The sequence below is a fragment of the Camellia sinensis genome, chromosome 14, assembly GCF_055761805.1.
Source record: "Camellia sinensis isolate YWXY chromosome 14, ASM5576180v1, whole genome shotgun sequence".
NCBI lineage: Eukaryota > Viridiplantae > Streptophyta > Magnoliopsida > Ericales > Theaceae > Camellia > Camellia sinensis.
The window spans coordinates 62,622,061-62,637,967 of NC_138974.1; positions in this window are offsets into that span (position 1 = coordinate 62,622,061).

Sequence of the window (15,907 nt, forward strand, 5' to 3'; positions counted from 1 at the left end):
AATTTATAGTAGTAATTTTTTTATATATATATAAGTATGTATATGTTTACTTATGACAAAAGTATAAGGGGTTATTTAGGATAATTTAAATAAGTATATTTTTAAAAAAATTTATTAAAAAAAAAATAAAAAAAAAATAAAGAGGTAATATGATCCAAAAAAGATATATAAAAAAAAAAAGTATGCTGATAAAAGTATAAGGGGTTATTTAGGATAATTTAAGTAAGTATATTTTTAAAAAAATTTATCAAAAAAATAGACAAAAAAATAAAGAGGTAATATGATCCAAAAAAGATATATATAAAAAAAAAGTATGCTTTTTAGAAGATGTCAAATAGCTCCTAAATTAAAAAAGATATATATAAAAAAAAAGTATGCTTTTTAGAAGATGTCAAATAGCTCCTAAATTAAAAAAACAGCAATGCTAGGGACACCCCCCTCCCTCCCCGACACGTGTCGGCTTGGGATTGGCTGAAATAAAAAAAAAATTATTTTTTGAGCCAATTACAGCAGACCCCAACACCCCCACCTGGGGTCCGAAGTTTTATTCTTAAAAAAATATATAAGAGAAGTTACAAAGAATTTTTTTTGATTTGACCGTTATAATAAAATAAAATATTAATTTTATTAATTTAAATCTTAATATTTTAATTTATTTAATCTATTTTCGTTAAGTAAAATTTATAAAAAAATATTTTAAACATATTATGTACATTTATTTTAAAAAAATTAAATACATTCTAATATTAAAGAATAGCATGACATTTGTTGATTTTTTTTTTCAGCTTATTAAAAATTATATTTTATTTATAAATATCTTAGGCTTGGTTTGGGAAGTGGGTTGGCTTTTTGGCTTTTTGGATTTTTTGGCTATTTTAGCCTGGGCTTAAAAGCTTGGTTTGGGAAGGGCTTTTTGGCTTTTTGGCTTTTTTGAATTTTTTTGTGAGAGAAGAATGTAATGATTATGGGTTGGATGTGATGTTTTGTTTGTTATGGCTAAAATAGCCTATTTTGTTTTTTGTGGCTAAAATAGCCAAAAAAGCCTCCAACCTCACTTGCCAAACAGAGGCTAAGTGTATGAATAAAATTATTTTTTATTTATAAATGTCAAACTGGATAAGTTTAAAAAGATTCAAATTTTTTTTAAGTTCTGTTAATTGACTGATATTTTTAGAACAATAATTAACGATAAAGTGGATGTCTGATTGCCTTTAAGCTCCACTAAATTTAGTGCTTTTTAAAAAAATAAATTATGTTACCCCAAACCGATCAAAAAAAATATAAAAATTATGATTAAAATTAAAAAAAATTAATAAATATATATATCTTTAAGCTGAATGTCAAACGTACCCTACAAATAGTTATGATTGTAACAAACAACTATTTAAAAAGTAAGATGTAATGTTTGGTTTTTGTTTTTCACGGTGATAGATTCTTGTAAAAATTTCAATAAGTAGCATGTGAAATAACGAAAAAGGAGACAACATGGACCCCCACCCCTCTCTCTCTCTCTCTATTAATGATGAAAATGTTTACTGGGATGGTAAGTATCCTTTGAAAGCATAATTATCTCCTTCTCGAGTGCCAAAAGAGCCAACTCACCCTACTTTGAAAAGCTCTTTGCTTGTGACAGCTTATTTTGGATTTACATATATGATCTAACAAAATCATTCAACTTTGCACGCACGCCTTAGTGGTGAAGAAAATATTTTTGGATCCTCACACTTGTTTGTAATTAGGGAAGGCAATTGATATTTCAAATTTTTTTTAAAAAAATATTTTCTAAGAAGTGAGTAATTTCCGAAAATTAAAATTAAAATTAAAATTAGTTTTCCAATTACTAAAATTTTAAATATCTTTTTCTAATAAGAAAAAACATACAGCAGTGATTTTTCTATATTTGAGGATAGTTTTCTTTTAAAGTTTGTTAAAGGTCAAGTTTATAAAAAAGTTAATTTGTTTGATATATTTATAATTTTCAAATTTTTTATTACAGTGAATAAAGTCAGTTTTTTTAATATTAAAAATGGATTAGCCAAAAGATTTTTAATATTTTTTTAACAAAATAAACTTTTTTTTTATTATTATTAAACTTGGTTTTTCAATCATGGCCAAACAAAGCCCAACAAGTGGCCAGTAGCTCCATGTTGGGTTCACTATAAAGATTAGGAGCAAGTGGGTGTTTATGAAGCAGCTAGTCAACTACAGGGGCACTGGAACACCATGACAAATTTATGTGTGGTATCATTTCATCTGGACAGGTGATATCTAGAGTGTATCTCTATCATATCTATATATCTTCAATCTTCAATATGGAGGGAACTGTGAAAGATCTTTTAAATCTTGACTCTAGACAATTATTGAAGTGGTCAGGGAGAGGATACTTAGGTATTAAGATAAGTGAGATTTATATTTAAGTTTATGAAAAAATGTTGGCATATTATTATAATTTAACTACTATCATACTAATCATTATTTTATAAAAAATAAAAAAAAAAAAAAAAATTCTGTAAAACCTTCTTCAAACAATATATTTGTGTTTGTTTGGAGATAAAAGGCAATGAATTAAACTAGGTGAGTTGGTTTATTCTAAATATCAATTTTGGATAGCAAAGTAAATCTCTGGATTCACATTGTTTAGTAGATTGTATATCCTCTTGTGGGAGACTGTTAAATTCTATGATGAGAGTGATAAAATGAGAGAATTAAGAGGAGTTTAAAATAAGAGAGTGAAATATTAAAATACCATTAGATTATAATCATTATATTATCAAGTCTATGTCTAGCGATTCCAAACATAATTTTACTAATCATTTATTCAAATCAAATATTATTCCAAACATAAAATAAAATATATTATTGTAAGAAATAAAATAATCTTAAAATTATTCTTCTCAAAACAATTGTATATAATTTGGTCGAACCAAACAAACATGAGTAATTTTATTTTTATATTTTAATATATTTGGGAGAGGGCATCTTATGCTTTTAGAAGAAGTTGATTGAAATTGAATGGCCCCAAAATAAATAAATAAATAAATATGGGATGACTTATTCTCTAGACGAAGAGTCAAAAGACAAGTGATTGTCAAGAGGGTGACTTGTGAAATTATTCTGCATATTAACCAATAAATGATGGTCTGTCTTTAATTGGCAAAAACTACGACACTCCAATCGACTAATTATCGTGGCCTATAGGAGTTACCCACCTGGATTTGTTGAGTTTTTTCATTTTATATCAAATTTGTTATAAATAAATATGGAAAAATTATAAATACACCGATTGAGGTTTGGTTAAAAATTACAAATTTCCTCTTGTCAGAATTTTTTATTTAATAGATTAATTGAAAAAATGAAATTCATAATTGCTCTCCTATACAACAATAAAATGTAAAAATTATTTATAAGTCCTATTAGGGAGACTTATGCTACATATGGTCCTATTAAAAAATTTATATTTCCGTAAGTCCTGTGAGAAGTTTGCTGACACATTTACCCTTAATATTAGTTGTTAATATCATAAATAATAGCAAAACCATATATAGGAAATTGAATGTTACCATAGATCATATTTATATAAACGGAACGTAACGTGACACCTACATAAACGTAACGTGACACCTATACATAACGTGACACCTACATAAACGTAACGTGACACCTATACATAACGTGACACCTACATAAACGTAGAAAATTGCATGTTACCATAGATCATATCTATATAAACGTAACGTAACGTGACACCTACATAAACGTAACGTGACACCTATGATCTATGGCAACATTCAATTTCCTATATACCATAGATCATATTTATATGAAATGTAACGTGATACCAACATAAACCAGCAACATTTTTACATTCAATACGTTTATGTAGGTGTCACGTTACGTTTATATAGGTGTCACGTTACGTTACATTTATATAGGTGTCATGTCACGTTACGTTTATGTAGGTGTCACGTTACGTTACGTTTATGTAAGTGTCACGTCACGTTACGTTTATATAGGATCTTGTGGAATACATTCCTATCTAAATAGTACTTGAGACTCTATAAGAAATTATACAGGATTTAACCTACCATAAGTGTCTGAAAAAAGACTTATAAATAAGTCTTCCTAATAAAATTACCTAAATGATTAATTAAAACATATTTTTAATATCATTAAAAACTGTCAATTGACTTGATAATTTATTAATAAAATGGACAATTTGTTATGAAATTTGAAACCTTAGGGGGTGGAATGTAATTTCCAGAACTATGGGGGGGCAATTCGTATTTTTAATCAAATCTCAGAGGGTATTTTTGTAATTTACACAATAAAATATATGTTAATAATATGTAAGATTATTTTTAGATTGGAAAAAAAACCATCATTGCAAAATCGATAAAAGATCGAACCAATCTGGTTGAGTGGTATTACAATATCTCATAATGAAACAAAAACTTGTCATAAAAGGAATGATCCAAACCTCCATAGAGGATGAGAAAATGTCCTCACAAAGGAGGAAAACAAACCCTCCACATAAGAAGGATTATTACATCAACAAACTAAAAAAAAAAAAAAAATCAAATATAAAAACCAAATCTAAGTCGTCACCAAACACATCAAAAAGTCTACTGCTCCTCGACTGCTCCTCAACCTTCGACTTGGAATCTGAAGATCAATGTTTTGAAAATCGGACCGATAAGCAAACAGGAAAAGAGACCAGGTGACTGGTCACTGGTTCAACCGTTGGGTCGAAGCGGTTGAACCATGACGCCATAATTAATATTATATAATTATAAATTATAAATAAATAAAAATATATATAATTACTGAAATAATAAAAAAAAGTGTTACATAATATTTATTAATAATATTTAAGTCATAACTGATTACAAAAAAAAAGTCACTAGTTTTAAAGAAATTAAAATAATTTAATATTCTCTCCAAACAAATTGATTGAATGTTAGATTTAATTTTGGAGGAAAACGAAATTTTCAACTCTCCCTCCAATCAAATTGTTTTCAAATATGATTCAAACAATTTGATTGAATTTCACATTGAATTTTTTGGTTCTCTTTAAATAATTTTTTCTATAAATAAGAATAAACTTTCATAATTTCTTCAAGTTTTCAATGAGACTCCTTCTCATGAGAGAAGACTCTTGAAGTAAGAGTTTTTAGTCAAAATTTTGATATGTATATATATATATATATAAAAGAAAGAAACAAAGAAAAAAAAGAAGAGAAGAAAAAAAAAAAAACCACTAGGTTGGTTAAGAATCAGGATCGGTTCGCCGGTTTTACCGGTTGAACGACTAGTTTTTACAAACAATGCCAGTTTTTGGCCTAGTCTGATTTTGTGGATCATTCGGAACGGAACTAGATCTGGTCACCGGTTCTACTAATTGAACTGGCTAGTCCGGTCCAAACTTTAAAACATTGCTGAAGATGGTCAAGATAGAACATTGAGGTTGAGATGGCTGCCTTAGCGTGAGACAAACGTGTTATCCAGTTTGACCTTCAAACTGTGAAAAGATCTGAAGTTAGATTTTAAAGTTTTGGGCTTAATGGTGGAGAAAGAAAGGCGATGATGGCCGAATTAATGAAACAAATATTAAATCTTGAGAATGATCGGAAAGAATGAGAGGAGAGAGAAATTAGAGAAGTGAGGGAACCATTCCTAATTTTAAAAGAAATAAATATATCTTTGTGATCAATTTAATTTTTATATAAATATCTTGCTTTCACAAAATAAACATTTTAAATTATCAAGTAAATTTGCCCACAGAAGCCCACCGGATGGTCCCGTCCGTACAGCCAACGAATATGCCTTGTTTTTGTGAAAAAAATTTACGACTTTACATAGGGTCAAGTTCACAAGAAACATTGGGACTGCCTCTAGGATTACAGCCGAGCTCTGCGCAATTAGGGATGATCTCAACTTGGCTTTAGATAGACGCTTCACAAATATTGAAGTGGAAATTGATGTATTATTGGCAAAATAACTCATTATGGGTGATATAAACAATGACCACCATCTTACTAATTTAAAATGTGATTGGAGGTACTTACTAGTCAGTTGAGAATACACTTAATTAAATATATTTTTTGTGAAATCAGCGGATAAGCTGACACTATTGCAAATTTTAGTCTTCAATCAATGGATGGATTATTATAACCCAGTTTTATGATGATGCTAGAGGGTCAACTATTATTCAATGAAGCCAAACAACTTTCAATCCAAAAGCATGATGATAATGTTTGGTTAATCCAATCTTCTAATCATACTTAAGCCTCGTTTAGTAAAAAAGTTAGGATTAAAAAAACATAAAGGACAAAATAAACTAAATAAGTTAATAAGACAAAATTTTATATTCAAATCATAATCATTTCACTTTTTCTTTCACAAAAGTTAAAAAAAAATAAACAAATAAACCAATCTAAACGAACTTTTTAGTTCCAAACTAAAAAAATTTCAACTCAAAAAAACTAACTAAAAAAGTCATAACCAAACACTCACATGGATAATGTTTGGTTAACATTTTATTTGGATTTTAAATTTATTAAGAAAGAAAAAAAATGAAAAGAAAATAAAGTAAAATATTTTTTTGATTAAGTTAGAAAAACAATAAGTGTACATAGAGCAAATATTCTGTGGAGCTGTACTCCTTTCGTCTAAGCTTCTTATCTATCCGATCGACCTGTGAACACAACGGCGGTGTGTGGCCGGAAAACCCCTCCGACGGTCAAGTTAGCACACACTCAGGGATCTAGAGAGAGAGGAGAGAGTTTTATGTTTAGGGTGTTCTCACCAAATGATGTTCCATCTCAGCATGGGGGGCGCAGACAAGCTTATATACTTTCTGCACCCAAATTTGCTCCCATTAATCTCTTGACACGTAGTGCTACTCTCCCATCTGTTAGCACAAATCCTGCAATCATTACCTAACCAAACTGTCAGGCTATATCGGCGGAGCCCGGCAGACTGACGGAACCTCCTCGGCCTTTCACGACCGCGCTGCGCAGCGTACCCGAGTGCTCCACTCGCCGAGCTCCAGAGCGACCGAGCTCAGTTGCATTCCGGAAAAGCCGAGTTCAAGATAGGTCAAGCCAACAAACCGAAGGCCTTCCGACCGCGCTAAACGCATGAACCGTGAAATCCAGACTGGCAGGCAATAATCTCAGTCAAGCAACTCAAGTAGCTCGGTTTTCTACATAGACAAGCCCAAGTAGCTCAGTCCCAACATGGTCCTGGGCCTCTACCGAGCAAAACCTTATCCGGACCAGCCCAAGCTATCACAGCCCAAACATGTTTGGCCCCTCATTTTGCCCGGCCTTTACCATGGCCCATTCCAGCTCATAAATCTCCCTCTCAATTACCCCTTAATTCCGTCCGCGCAAGCATGACTGGGATTACATGGTCCGTCCGGAGTAGACTCTCCCTCGGTCCTTAGTTTGTAAGATGTCAACCGCGCTAATCTCCATGCCCGGTTCCTGGGCTTGCTCAATCGTCGCCTCAACCTGCCATCTTGTCTCTTCAGAACTAACGTCGCCGCCATTATGAACACGCGTCGTGCATTTATTGGCCTCGGGCAGCCAACCCAGACGTCCCTTCATATTCAAATTTAGGCGCCCTTTCACTCCTATAAGTACGTCATTTCCCCTTCACTTTCTCTTCTTACTGCCTCTCTTCCGTTCCAAACAACTTGAAGCTGCAGCGCCCTCATCAAGCTCCATTCTTGCCCTCATCTACGTTCGTGTTCGAGGAACCAGCTCTTGCCTCTTTACTGGTAAGCTCTTTGAATCTCTTTATAGCTTTTCCCTTTGGTATTTCGTGTTTTATTAGCTCCCCAAAACCCACATTTACCCTTGTTCCCTTTACTGTTCTTCAGCCTAAATGATGAACGCATGAAGATCTGGAGCAGACCGGGCTCCAGGTCTTCTTTTGATCCCGAAAAACATCCAAACTGAGCAAATTACAAGTTTGCAAAAACTTCTGTAGGAACCGAGGTAGGTAGAGGGCTTGACCGCTCGACCGGGCTAACATCTGATCCGCTTGAACGGCCGAGCTTCTGGATTTATCCTCGTGAGCAAGGTAGTCTGGCACTCCATCTGACTGAGCTAAAGTCAAGCTCGTTTTGTGCGACCGCGCTCCCACGTACACTTACCCTTATTTTCCTGCAGAGTCCAAGGGGACAACGCACCAACACCGAGGCTCTCAAAGACCAAGCAGCCACCAGACCAGAGTTTGTGCCAAACCACCTCAGTCGCGCTAAAACCAACCGGCCACACATGGGGCGCTACCGCTTCCTGGTTGATACGCCAGTTGCTTTAGCCGCGTTTCGGGAAGAATATGGTATCCCAGACGACGTTCACCTAGAGCTCGGTACCGAGGACACGACCTCGTGGGGTAGATTAGACCAGTGCCCCTTCACCGTGCTTTCCATCATAAAAGGTGGCCTCCGCTTCCCGGTTAACCTGTTGATCTGCGAATTCTTGCGGCGCACTGGGCTAGCTCCAACCCAGGTCTCAACCAACATCTACCGCATAATAAACGGAATAGCCGAGCTAAACAACCGGCTAGGCACCAACTTAGGAATGGCCGAGATACTTCGCCAGTATACCCTCGGGCATACAGGCGATGGTCTTGTCTATTACTTAAAGATCAGACCGGGCAAGGAGAAAATAGTGACCGGTACCCCAGACAAAGACTTACATGATGACGACTTTTTCTGGGTGTCCAGTAATTACGAAACGGCTGACATGCCGGGCTAGTATATAAGCAAAAACTTCGGTGAAACATGTAAGCCGCGCTAACTGCTCGGTTAGATTATTTTCCTTAACCATTTTGTACTAATGTGCTTTGTTTCCTTCATCTTTGCAGCGATCGAAGCTTTACAAGCCAACTACCATTATCCCAACGAAGCAACCATTAGAACCGTGCTTCGTTACCGCAACCGGGATTGCTACAAACTCCTTCGTTACATGCCAACCTACAGGTACTTAGCTCCACGGCGGAGTAAGGTTACAGACTTCCTCGGTGCACCATCTCCCTCTCCCGATCCCACATTGCCGGACGTGCCACTTATCCGGTTGACCGAGACAGAAGAGATGACCAAAAGAAGCCACATCAAAAACCTCCTCACTGTTACCTCCATCGAGCTACCGATCATCCCACCCCGCACAGCCACTGCTGGTCAATCGAGCGAGACCGTAGTTGCACTGGCATCTCCTACTGTCGGGCAGGCAAGCAAAGAAAGTCGCTGGGCTGGGAAAAGGCCACGAACCGACCCATCTGCCAAGCTAGTTGCGGAGTTGAACACCGAGCAACCAACGGTGACAACTGACCCAACACTGCCATGGAAGCCACAGCTCAAGCACCGGGGTGAGGAGATCCCGGTGACTGCCTCGGTCAAAGGTGACAAGGAGCATCTACTCGCCTTTGACCTAACCAAAGCCTTGCTGCTACCGAGCGACGTGGTCAGCAGCGACCACATATCGGACACCCGGCTGGTGAAGTCCTCGGTCAAGTCCATGACTCGGGAAAGAACTTTGCGTACTTTGTTCAAATTTTTCCAAGTGTTTTCTAGGTTTCCTTCCTCTGATAAAGTTTTCTTCTTACAGGCCAACCAGAAACAACACTTGGTGATGGAGAGGATCCATCGACTCTGGTAGAAGGCAACCGACGCTGCCAGCCAGGTTGAACACCTTCAAGCTGAGCTCGAACGATCCAAGGCTTCGTTGGAGATAGCAAATTCTGACAACTCCAGGTTTCTCGGCCAGCTTGGTGTCGCCGAGTAAGAAATGGACGCCATCCGGACCGAGCTGGAGGCGTTGAAGCAGTCAATGAAGGCGGAGCTGGAGGACGCCAACAACGTCGGTTTCAAGGAGGCCAAGGAGAGCTACACAAAGCAAGTCCATGCCACCCAAGATATCTTCTTCAAGGCAGGCTGGAAGGCTGCTTGCGAACAACTTGACCAAGGATCTGGGACCGACGTGTTTGCCTCTCCCCCAGCTGCCTTCCTGCCGACGTACCTTGTGCCAGATGCCAACGACATCTTCAGCGCGTTGCAGGCTGAGGCCGAGGAAGAAGAAGTGGAAGACGCCGAGGAAAATGTCGAGGGTAACAACCGCCCAAGGCAGGCCGGCCAGAAGCAGACCGGTGTCCAGGAGACCACAACCACGGTCGACCTGGAGGCGACCATGACCGAGGATGAATTCACAGACCTTTCCCCCTTAGTTTAGTTTTCTTTGTCTTCTTTCTTTTTTGTTTGAAAATGTAATGGGGCTAGTGCCCCACCTTTTGTAATGCTATTCCTCATCAATGAAAAGTTCTATTTTCGTCAAGTGTTTGCACTGTGTTTAAGCTAAACAACTTCAGCCGGGCAAACGAACTCGGCTAGACAAACTATCAACTCGCCCTTGACCAAATTACCAATTTATTCAACCGGAGTAAAACATCTCAGTTGCAATCACAAAGTTGATTAAACCATCAACTTATTCAATCGGAGTAAAACATCTCGATGGGAATCTAAAAGTTGAGTAAATCAACTCAGCCAACTGGAGTAAAACATCTCGGTTTCAATATCAAAGTTGAGCAGGTCATCAACTCAATCAACCGGAATAAAACATCTCGGTTAAAATCACGAAATAAGCATCGAAAATAACAGATTGCTTCAACAAAGGTAAGTCATTTCTATTATATTGACAAAAAGAGTATTACATTCTGAAATGAAAGGCAAACGAGTCATTGCTCAAAAGAATAACATAAAAACTATGAAAACTAAAAATAGTACAGTTTGAGATTGGCTGCATTCCATGGCTGGGGTATGTCTTTGCCGTCCAAATCTTCCAAGTGGTATACCCCCTTGCCCGCCAGACCGGTTATCCTGTAGGGTTCTTCCCAGTTTGCCCCTAGCTTGCCTTTGCCTGGTACCAGGGTGTTGCCCATGACCTTTCTTAAAACCCAGTCGCCAACTTTAAACGGTCTGGGGTGCACGGTTTTGTTGTACTTCCTGGACAATTCTTGTTGGTATGCAGCCACATGAATCAAAGCTTTTTCGCGACACTCTTCAGCAAGGTCCAATTCAAGGGCGACTGCTTCAGAATTCAGCTCGGGCTCAAAATTTTCACTACGGATAGTGGGCATGCCAATTTTCAATGGGATGACCGCCTCCATGCCGTACGCCAGGGCAAAAGGAGTTTCCCCGGTAGATCGCTTCAGGGTCATCCGGTATGCCCAGAGGACACTTGGTAGTTCCTCGGCCCATTTTCCTTTGGCCTTCTCAAGTCTTTTCTTCAACCCATCAAGAATGGTCTTATTTGATGCTTTGGCTTGGCCGTTGGACTGCGGTTAAGCTGGGGTGGAGTTGTAGAATTCAGTCTTCAAGTCTTCGTAAAACCCTCTGAATAAACAGCCATCAAATTGGGTGCCATTATCAGAGATCAGAATCTTGGGGACGCCAAACCACGTTACCACATTCTGCTAGACAAACTGCTTGACATCTTTCTCCTTGATAGTTGCTAGGGGCTCAGCTTCAACCCACTTGGTAAAGTAATCCATAGCGGCAATGAAGAACTTCCGGTTGCCCGGTGCCGTTGGGAGTGGTCCCACTATGTCTAGTCCCCACATCGCAAAAGGCCAAGGGCTTGTGAGGGGAATGAGTTCTCTTGCCGGTTGGTGAATTTAGTGGGCGAACTTCTGGCACTTCTCACAATTGCGAACATATTTCTGAGCGTCCGTTTGCATGCACGGCCACCAATATCCCTGCGAGATAGCGCGGTAGGCCAAAGATCTGCCCCCTACGTGACTGCCGCATATGCCTTCGTGAATTTCATACAGGAAAGCTGCTACGCAGTTTGGGTGTACACACATGAGATAAGGACCGGTAAAAGACTTCTTGTATAAAGCGCCAGATAGAGAGAGCCAAAACCACTCTGACTTCACCCGGACTTTATGCGTTTCCTTTTATCGACTGGAAGTGTTCATTTTTTTAGGAAGAGGATAATAGGGTCCATCCAAGAAGGGCCAAGCTCGGTGCAGAGTACTTCTGTCTGCTCTGGTTCCTCTATACTAGGCCTTGGAAGAAACTCAATCAGGAGAGGATTGGGAGAGGTTCGATCGACCATGGAAGCCAGACCGGCCAGCTCATCTGCGCGGCCGTTGTCTTCCCGTCCAATTTGTTAGACCCTGATCGCCTGGAATCGCTTGATGTGGTCCCTTACCAGAACTTGGTACTTTGTCATTCTGTCATCCTTAGCTTCGTAAACCCCAGATACTTGGTTGACAACCAGTTGGGAATCACTATAGACCATCAGCTCGAACGCGCGTACTTGGAGCGCGCTCGTAAGTCCGGCCAGTAGCGCCTCGTACTCGGCCTCATTGTTTGATGTAGGGAATCCAAGGGTGATAGAATGCTCAATGGTCAGACCATCTGGCGAGACCAAGACTATGCCTAGCCCAGCACCGTGACGGTTCGAGGCCCTATCTATAAAAAGTTTCCACATTTCGCCAACAAAGAGCTTCCAACATTCTGAGGGGTCTTAGGAGGCTTGAAGGTTGATGGGATCATGGTCGCTCGGCTGTTCGGCTTCAGGTTCAATGCTGATCGGTTCCACTTCCTCCCCCCTCGGTGATGCGACACTGGACCCAACAGGTTGGTCTGTTATGCCCAAGTCCGTCGTCACATCGCTAGGCTGCGATGACATGCCGGCTGGAGGTTCTATGGCGGGGCGCGCAAGTTCCGCGTCGCCAACACCGCCCTGCTGTACAATTTCGATGGAATCTTCATTGGCCTCATCGGCTATCGTGGTGAGATCCACCGGACATACTTGGTGAATCCCGGGTGAGAACTCAGCAACAAAATCGGCCAATGCTTGAGCTTTTATGGCCGTTCGGGGTTGAAACTTAACATCGAATTGTCCCAACTCGACTGCTCACTTTAGAATTTGACTGGAGAAGTCTGCCCGTTCGAACAAGGCTTTGAGGGGAAACTCGATCAAAACGATGATTGTGTGAGTGTGAAAATAGTGTGCTGATTTTCTAGAGGCCATCATCAATGCTAAGGCAAGTTTTTCTAGCGGCAAGTATCTCGACTCTGCCGGTAGTAAGGTTTTGCTCACGTAAAAGATGGGTAAATACTGGATACCTGCTGACCGAACAAGCACTGCGCTAACTGCATGCTGGGACACGGCCAAATAAAGGTAGAGTTCTTCGTCGGGCTTGGGCGTTACCAATAGTGGTGCAGAAGACAAATACTCTTTGAGTTCGGCTAGAGCCCGGTCACACTCCACGTCCTACGAAAACTTGGATTTCAAGGCTCGAAAGAAAGGGCAACAGCGATCTGATGACCGGCTTATGAATCGGTTAAGCGCGGGGGCCATCCCGGCCAGATGCTGCACGTCTTTAGCCGAGTTGGGTTGCTTCAATTCCTATATGGCTCTGATTTGTGTGGGGTCTGCCTCGATGCCTCGATTTGTGACTAGAAAACCTAAGAATTTTCCGAATCCCATACCAAAGGCACATTTAGACGCATTCAGGCGTAGCTTGTGCTGTTTGAGGATCTCGGCTAGGTCAGACAAGTGGTTTGCTTGATGCCGATTTTTAACCACCATGTCATCGATATAAGCCTCCATCATCCGGCCTAGCAGAGGGGCAAACATTTTGGTCACCATCCTTTGGAAAATTGCCTCGGCATTCTTCAAACCAAAAGGCATGACTCGGTAGCAGAAGAGTCTCCGTGGAGTAGTGAAAGAGGTGATCTCACGATCGGGGCCATGCATGGCAATCTGATGATAGCCACGGTAGGCATCCAAGAAACTGAGCCTGTTATGTCCGGCCGTTAGATCCACCAACTGGTCTATTCTGGGCAGGGGAAAGCTGTCTTTAGGGCATGCTCGGTTGACGATTTTGTAGTCGACGCAAACTTGCCACTTCTCATTCTTCTTAGGTACTACGATCGTGTTTGAAATCCACCGAGGGTAGTGCATTTCCTGAATAGCCCGAGCTTCAAGCAAGTTCTTTACCTCCTCCGCGACTACCTCGGTGTGGTGCAGCGCCGATCTCCTGGTTCTCTGAATGACCGGCCTTGCACTGGAGAAAACATTGAGGTGATGACAAATAAAGCTTGGGTCGATGCCGGGCATGTCGTAGGGCGACCATGCGAAGACTTCGATATTTGCCATCAAGAATTCTACCATCTCGGTCCTTTCTTGGGCGGTAAGGCTGGAGCCGAGCAAGAAGAACTTGTTCGGGCTTTCAGTGTCAATCCGCACTTCTACCAACTCCTCAACAGCTTTTTCCTCAGCCTTGGCGCCCACATCTTCAAGGACTCCACGGTCTTTCAGTCCTTCAATCATTTGGACGAAACCTTTAGCATCTCGGCTCCCATTCACTGCCACGAAGCATTGTTTCGACATGACTTGATCGCCCCAAACTTCCTCAATTTCGCTCATAGCCGAAGGGAATCTCATAACCTGGTGGTAGGTCGATGCCACAGCCTGTATAGCGTGAAGCCATCCCCTACCGAGGATCAAATTGTACGTAGACGGCACCTGCAACACCCAGAACTCCACCTGCTTGATCGCGGATCCGGCTTTGACCGGTAAAATTATCTTTCCCAAAGGCCACTCCGGTTGTGAGTTGAAACCAACCAGTGGAGAAGTTGCCGGAGCCAAGTCTGTATCTCGGAGTTTGAGTTGTTTGAACGCGTCGTAATACATGATCTCGACCGAGCTTCCCTGGTCGATCAAGATGCGCTTAACATCAAATTCTTTGACGCGGAGTGTGACCACTAGGGTGTCGTTGTGTGGCGTTTGAATGCGCTCTAAGTCCCTCGTGGAGAAACTAATCACGTCTTTTTCCTTGGTCTTGCCCTTTTGATCTCGGGCTGGACCGACAACATTTCCCTCACGTGTTCCGCCTTTTTAATCATCCATCAGAGCTCGCATACACGCGGCGACTCTACTATGCTATGGATCACATTAACCACTCCTTGAGGGGGAGCCTCCAAGTCATCCGGTCCATGCTGATCAGCCGGGGTGGGATGTGCGGTCTTAACATCCCCGTCAATGTAAAGATCCAAGTGTCCGGCTGCGACTAACTCCTCAAAGTGTTGCTTCAGAGGCAAATAGTCCTCTGTCCGGTGTCCTCGCCCCTTGTGATATGTGCAGTAGTATCGTGGATTGAAACCCTTTTGTGCGTCGCCTAACTTAGCAGGAAATCGGATGTAATCCTCGTCACGGATTTCACTAAGTATGCGATAGATTAGAATCTTAAAAACCGTGGTGATGCCTGTCCGTGCTTTCAACCTTTTGTTGGTATCAGCTACGTCATCGCAGGGGTATTAATCTTGGTCATTACGACGACCCTTTTCCTGGTTTCGACGATTTGATCCCCGGTCAGATTCCTCGGCGTGATCATTTGGACGGTTAGTCTCCTGTCCGACCGCGTGTACCTTGCCAGCCGACCTCTGTTGCCACCGGAGTTATTTTTGCGGTGGATGCCGCCGCATCATCTTCTACTCGGATGTGCTCATTGATGCGTTGCATGAGTTGGCCCATGGACGTCGGTTGGTTCATAGTAAGCGAGTCCCGCAGCCTATGTCCGACCGGGAGACCGCGCTTATATTGGGTGATTGCCAGGTTGATCGGGCAATCTAAAATCTCATTGAAGGTTTCCCAGTATCTGGAGTTGTATGCCTTGAGTGTGTCGCTTGGCTCCATTTTGACACTGAGAAGGTGGTCCACCTTCTTTGGCGTTTTTGTGTTGGTCTTGAAATGAGTCACAAATGCTTCCGCCAACTGTTGCCACCTTTCGATGCTTCCCTTCAACAGCCTCTCAAACCATTTCAAGCCTAGCTCACCCAAACTCAACGGAAAGATTAGGCACATAAGAGCGTCATTGAGCCTATGTC